Consider the following 7,716-nt stretch of genomic DNA (forward strand, 5'->3'; position numbering starts at 1 on the left):
GTTTTATGCAGTCGAGATCGAGTCGATCTCAAGACTGGATCGCGGTTAGAGAGTAGAGGTGTGACAGGGCCACTGAGACATGATCCACCTGGAGATCTAGGGGCTGGGACTTCTACGGCGAGACCGTCTCCTTCCAGAGATAGTCATACTTGAGAGACGTTGTCTCCATTGTATTTTTGATCACTGTATTTGGCCGAGACATGACATTCATTGTATATTTTGATCATTTTTGATATATATATATATGACACCATTTTCCTTGATCATGCGATGTGTGATGGATTATGCTTTCTACATGCTTTTACTTTATTCTGTGATGATGTAATGCTTAGATAGATGATATGATGAAGTGAAATGTATGATGTTATGAGATGTATCTTGAAAATGAGATGAATGATAGGATTTGTTGTGAGATATATCTTGAAAATGAGATGAATGATAGGATTTGCTATGAGATGTATCTTGAAAATGAGATGAATGATATGATTTGCTGTGAGATGTATCTTGAAAATGAGATGAATGATATGATATGTAACTAATAGTAAAATGATATGCAACTAATTGTAAAATGTTATGCAACTAATTGTTTTTGGAGGACCCTCATTCTGCATTTGTTATCCGATATGACCACATGTTTTTTGCTTTCGATATATGTATCATCATTGAGCATGGATTGATTTTTTGGATATGTTGAAAATTTATACAAGCATAATGGTATAATTTAACCATGATGACCTAAGAAAAATTTACATGATGTTTGATTTTGCAAGATAGCACAAGCGTCAAGGTATAATTGAACCAGGACGACCAGAGTGCGGATTGCGTTGAAACAGACAAGATTAAACCATTTGTATGCGTAAAGTGGAATCATGTCTTCGGTGATATTCGTTGAATTACGTCTCGAGACAAGTATCTACACAGTACAAATGATCACCTCACAGACAGAAGACTAAGAAAATATTGGAGTTTCTCAATGTTCTCTAGCTTGGAAGCATTGTTGAGAAAATTTAGAGAATCCAATAATTCAAAAAGTTAAATGCAAAAATAGTCAAGACTTTATGCAAAATGCAACAGTTGGTACTTAAGAAAATCATCCATCGTATTTCTCTTATGAATCTGTTATCGATCGATGTTTTGATTTGGGTTTGTGTAAGTTTTTGCTTTGTTGGACATGATGCTCTAAGTTTTGAAAATAGTCTTGACGGTTTGAACATGTTTGTAAGTTTTGATGTTTATTGTCTCCAGCTAAGTGTACCTCTTGATGTGGGTATGTACAGTGATTACCAAGCCATGGTAAAGTGTGGTGAAAGGATAGATGGATAAATCAGGATAGTGACTACGCTAAGTATGTCCTGAATGGATATTTGCTAAGTGTCGGGCGATGGCCGATAGTGTTTTACTGCGGAGATAAGGATATGGATATAGATAAAGGAGCTATCCTTTCACAATAGCGCCTATTACCAGGTTTTCACTAGTTGCTTTTATTGTACCTTTTTATTTGTTTTTCCTTGATTTTTTGTTTTTTTGATTATTTTTGACTTTTTCCATGCATTAGACTACTCAAGTGTAGTATTTCTTCAGATGAATGTTGTTACTTGGTTCGTCGAGCACATCTCCTTCTGAAGTTGTTAGCTGATAAGCACCAGATCCATAGACTGATATGATGACATAGGGACCTAACCAGTTGGGTTCAAATTTCCCTTTCTTTTCTCGATCTTGCTGATTTCTAGGATTTTCCTTGAGTACTAGATCACCAACGTTGAAATTTCGAGGAATGACCTTGTGATTGTAGCTTCTGCACATGCGTTGCTGATATGCTTTGAGATAAGTGTAAGCATGCTGACGTCTTTCATCTAAGAGTTCCAGTTCTTGTAGTCGGTTGACTCGATACTCTTCATCTGGGATTAAGCCTTTTAGAGAGACTCTGAGAGATGGAATTTCTACCTCCAGTGGTAAAATAGCTTCTGATCCATAGACCAATGAGAAAGGTGTTGCTCCTGTAGGTGTGCGGATGCTAGTTCTTTATGCCCAAAGTGCTGGATTGAGTTGTACATGCCAATATTTGCCTGCATCATTCACTGTTTTCTTTAGGATTTTCAGTATTGTCTTGTTGGATGCTTCTGCTTGACCATTCCCCTGGGGGTAGTATGGTGTAGAGAACCGATGTTGTATTTTGAATTGTTCACATAGCTCTCAGATATCTTGGTTTTTGAAAGGTCGTCCATTATTGGTGATGATGGCTCTTGGAATACCATATCTGTAGATCAGATAGCTTAGGATAAAAGAGGCAATTTGTTTTCTAGTTATTGTGGTCATGGGGACTGCTTCTATTCACTTGGTAAAGTATTCTGTTGCAGTTATAATGAACTTGTGTCCATGTGAAGATGAAGGATGAATTTTGCTGACCAAGTTGAGTCCCCACTGACAAAAGGGCCAGGATGTTATAAATGGCTACAGTTCCTGTGCGGGTGCATGTATCAGATTGTCATGGATCTGGCATTTAGGGCACTTTTTTGCGAAAAGATAAGAATCTTTTTCCATGGTTGGCCAATAATATCCCATTCTTAGAAGTTTTTTAGCAAGAGTAGTCCCACTTGAATGTGTGCCATAGATACCTTCGTGAAGCTCATGTAAAGCAGAATCAGATTCGTTACGATCAAGGAAACGAAGAAGAGTACCATCTAGACCTCGACGGTACAAAGTATTAGCAGTAAGGGTATAGCGGGCGACTTCTCAGATAAGATTATGCTTTTGGTTTCAGGATTGGTCAATGGGTAGAATATTGTTCTTTAGATAATCATATATTGGTCCATACAAAGGGGAATCCGAACCAGTCAAGGCATAGACAACATAGGATTCAGAGTGATCATAGGCTGGGGAGAACAATTGCTCTACCAGAAACTCGTAATGACTCTGTTGCTTTGGAATCTATAGTAATGAAGCAATAGTAGCCATTGCATCTGCTGCATTGTTGTTCAATCTTGGTATTTGCTCGAAGGTGATGTGTACAAAATACTGTTTGAAGTCATCCACTATTCATTTGTAGGGTAGTAGCTTGTCATCTTTTGTCTGATAGTTATTGTTGATTTGATTGACGACTAGTTTTGAGTCTCTGTAGACCTTTAACTCTACGATTTTCCATTCTGTGACCATTTTGATGCCTATACCCAATGCCTCATATTCAGCCACATTATTTGTGCATGGGAACATAAGACGATATGATCTTGGTATAGTGTGTCCTCCAGGAGTGATGAAGAGAATGCCAACACCTGAACCATGTTGTGTGTAGGATCCATCAAAGTATAGGGTCCATTGCTTGGTAGAAATAGCAAGAACGTCTCTGTTCGGAAATTCAATCTCCATAGTTTGTTTTCCTAGTAGCGGTGCTTAAGCTAGTTGATCTGCAATTACTTGTCCTTTGATAGCTCTTTGTTCTGTGTATTGGATATCAAATTCACTGAGAATCATTACCCATTTAGCCAATCGGCCTGTAAGAGCTGCCTTGTTGAGTAGATATTTGAGAGGATCAATTTTTGCTACTAGCTTAATTGTGTGTGCTAGCATATAATGTCAGAACTTTTGAGAAGCGAAGAATACTGTTAGACAAGCCTTCTCAATGAATGTATAGTTGAGTTCATAGCCATTCAATGTCCTACTGATGTAGTATATGGCTCATTCCTTTCCTTGTTGATCTTCTTGTGCCAATAGTGCCCCCAGTGATACATCTGTTGTTGAAATGTATAAAATGAGTGGCTTTCCTGCTATTGGTGGTACTAGAACTGGTGGGTTTATTAGATACTGTTTGATTTGATAAAAAGATTCAACACATTTAGCTTCCCATCTAAAAGGTACATTCTTATGTAGCAAGTGATTGAATGGTAGACTTGTATCGGCTAGTCGAGCGATGAATCGCTTGATTGATTGAAGTCATCCTTGTAGAGATCTGAGTTGGCTGATGTTCTTTGGTGGTGGCATCTCCATAATGGCTTGTACCTTTGTTGGATCTACTTCAATACCTTTAGTTGAGACTATGTAGCCTAGTAACTTGCCTGATGTAACCCTGAAGACACACTTCTTAGGGTTGAGCCTGACTTGGAATTTTTCCAATCGACCAAAAATCTTTGTTAAGATGTTGAGTTGTTTTGCTCTAGTGAAGGATTTAGCTAGTAAATCATCCACATAGTCTTCCATGAAGGTATGCATCATGTCATGAAAGATTGTTGTCATTGCTCGTTGATAAGTAGCTCCTACATTCTTTAAGCCAAAAGGCATAACATTCCAACAATACATTCCCCAAGGATAGGTAAACGCTGTTTTATCTTGATCCTCTGGGGCTATTTTTATTTGATTATAGCCTGAAAAACCATCCATTAGTGAGAGCATTACATGGCCTATTGTGAGGTCTACAATTATGTCGATATTGGGAAAAGGAAAGTCATCCTTTGGATAGGCTTTGTTGATATCTCTAAAATCAATGTAGATTCTGATACTGCCGTCTGGTTTTGATACTGGTACTATGGTGGAAATCCATTCTGCATAGTCGATGGGTCGAATGAATCCAACATCTAATAGTTTCTTTAGTTCAGCCTTAACCATGAGTGCTACATGTGGATTCATCTTTCATAGTTTTTGCTTGACTGGCTTAACTCAAAGAGAGATGGACAAGTGATGCATGATTAAGTGTGGATCAATTCCGAGCATATCTACATATGACCAAACAAAGTTAATTTGCTTTTCTTTAAAAAAAATGGTAAATGCTGATCTTTCCTCCTCTGTTAGAAATTCTACCAGGTGTATGTTTTTGGCTTCTTTTGTAGTACCAATGTTGATTGATTGAGTGGGCTCAATCAATATGGGTGATCACTCATGAAAATGTTCAGGAAGAGTGTCAAGTCTCCCATCTTTAGGTGCCTTAAAAAGGTTTTCACCCTCAGATGCGTCCTTTATTTTTACTTTTTTGTGATCTAGAGCTGCCATTGACTGGTTTTCAGGATCAGATCTTTTATTTGGTTCATTTTTGTGACTGAGAGACTTGACACTCCCTTGGTTGTAGACATCGTTATCGTCTTCACTGGTAGAGCCTGTTTCCGGGTTAACGGTGCATAGGTAGTGGATAATAGATTCATCGTCTGGGAAAATTGGTATATCATGCATTTTGGGTTCATCCCAATCAATGAGGTCAGGAAAGATAAGTGGTAAGGAATCATTTGGTGGATCAAGTTCTACTAATGTAAGTGTCAAGATAGAGGTTTCATCATGATTGGTTCGGGTGCTAAAAAAGTTCAAGATTTCGTCAAGGTCTTCGATGGTATCATCCTCCATATAGACTTGTTCATAATGTTTCTGCTCGCTTTCCTTAGCGTCATAGATATTGTGTGGTCCAAATTCAGGTAGTCTAACTTCTGTGTTATGCTCTTCTTGAGAAAGGGATATGGAACTAGTATTGTTAGTGGTATCTCCAGTAGCATTTGAGCAGCTACCCCATTCATATTCATTGGAATCAGTCTCAGAGTTATTATCCCAAATCTTTTCAGTGTTGTAAACAGGTATGTTGTATGGTGAAAATAGATCTTTGATAATTGATACCAGTTTGATAGTTTTCGTTGATTATGTGTCGGATCCTGCTTCTACCTTTTGTATTTGCTCATATACTGTTCCTCCTTGGGGAGGAATAATGATATCAGGAGGTAGTTCTGCTTTTTTAGATATTGGTGCTTGAATACGAGCTACTGCTGTAGATATGGCCTTCTTGTGATTGAGGAGTTTCTCCTGATGGTGCTTATGTTCTTTATGTTCACGGTCCTTGCGGATTGTTTCTGTTGATTCAAATAGTGCTTATCGCCAGGATTCTTCTTTGTACTTCTTCTTTTCTTTCCATTGAGGTTTTGGAGTTATGCATGGTATCTTTCTTAGTAGGAAAGTGAGTTTACAACCCAATCCTGTTTTGTCTCTACTGAGCTGTGAAGGAAGGTCTATTGGTTCAGTGACTCCTTCTTTGCATTTTCCAATAGGTCCTTTACCCTCATATCCCATTTGTTGCATGATTAAGTAGCCCTTTCCATATAGGTGCATTGGTAGAACTATGTCCAGAGTAGCTGCTCTGTTATCTTCTTCCTCATCTTTGTATAACCAGCTAAGGATGTCCTTTTCCTCTGATTCATGCGCTAGAGTGCCAAGTTGGATGAATGTGCCATCAAATTTCATGATGGGCTGATTTGTTTGATGTGTTGATGTTGTAGATAATCCATGAGATTTGGGTGATGTTGGTAAGTTGGCCAAACACATGGGTTCCAAAGAGTATTCCCCCATGCCTTGTTCTCTGATTTGGATTTTCTGCTTGAAATCTTCAAGCAATGATTCAGACTTTGCCTTATGTAGATCTGATGTTGAGGATTTATGTTTTTCCCTATTATGGGGAACCAAACTATCCTGGGCTGCCCCCATTGCGTTGCAATGTTGAAATGGATTGTGATCAACAGATATAGAAATTTCTTGTCTGTTGTAAGGGAATTTTACACACTGGTGATATGTAGAAGGCACTGCTTGCATTTCATGTATCTAGGGTTGACCTAATAAAATATTGTACGTGAGGTCTATGTCTAAGACCCAACACATAGTATCCTTTTGTACAGGTCCAACTTGAATGGGTAACATCACGGTTCCTTTAGATGACCTTTCTTCATTATCATATGCTTTTGTGGTAATCTTTTTACGTGGATCAATAGACTCCTCTAAGAAGCCTAATACACAGATAAGTTTTAAGGTACATATATTAAGTCCAGCTCCTCCATCTATCAAGACTCATTTTACTCGGTGTTTATAGATGATAACTTCAATATGGAGAGAAGTGTTATGAGGATGACTTAAGGAAGTATTATCATGCTCTGAGAAGGTGAGATTATGAGGCCCTATCATATGAGCGACCATGGCTTGGAATTTGTCAGCATCCAGATCTTGAGGCACATTGGTTTCCAACAACGCTTGTTCTAATATGTCCTTGTGTTTTGGTGATAGTTTCAACAATTCTAGTATAGATATTTGAGCAGGAGTTTTGGGCAGTTGGCTAACTAAGTCATATTGGATTTTTGGTGTAGTGTTCATTGTTGTTGTGTGGCCCTTCAAGACATATTTCTGAGCTCTGGTTGTTACATTGACAGATTCATGATTATGCTGGTCTCGGATTGTGATGACGTTTACATGATTGTCTTCAACTGATATGTGATTGATGGTGTTATTGTAGATGTGATTGATACGAGCCCCACGTGTATCGTTCGAGGTTGAAGCTCCATATTTGTTGTAGTTTGGAAGAGGATTTTTAAAGGCTCCATGGTCACCATTTGTCTTGAGACCATCCATCATTAAATCACCTCTATCAATCATGTCCTGAACAATGTTTTTCAATCTCATGCAATCGTTCGTTCGATGACCTTTGTTGCAATGAAAATCACAAAAGTGTGAGTCATTCCACCAAGGTGGTTTGATTTGTGGTTCATAGTTGCTGATTGCGGGCAAAGAGATAATCTTGTTTGCTAGGAGTTCTCTAAATGCTGACTCCAGTGATTGTCCCAGTGGTGTGAAGACACGTTTTTGGAAATTGTTGGTGCCGTCTCGTGAATTGTTATTAGGTTCTCGATTTGTGGTTTTGTTTTGAGTATCGTTGGTGTTGTTTGTGTTGGGTTGACCATGATTGGTATTCGGTACGTATGTGTTAGCATC

The sequence above is a fragment of the Cryptomeria japonica genome, chromosome 3, assembly GCF_030272615.1.
Source record: "Cryptomeria japonica chromosome 3, Sugi_1.0, whole genome shotgun sequence".
Taxonomy (NCBI): domain Eukaryota; kingdom Viridiplantae; phylum Streptophyta; class Pinopsida; order Cupressales; family Cupressaceae; genus Cryptomeria; species Cryptomeria japonica.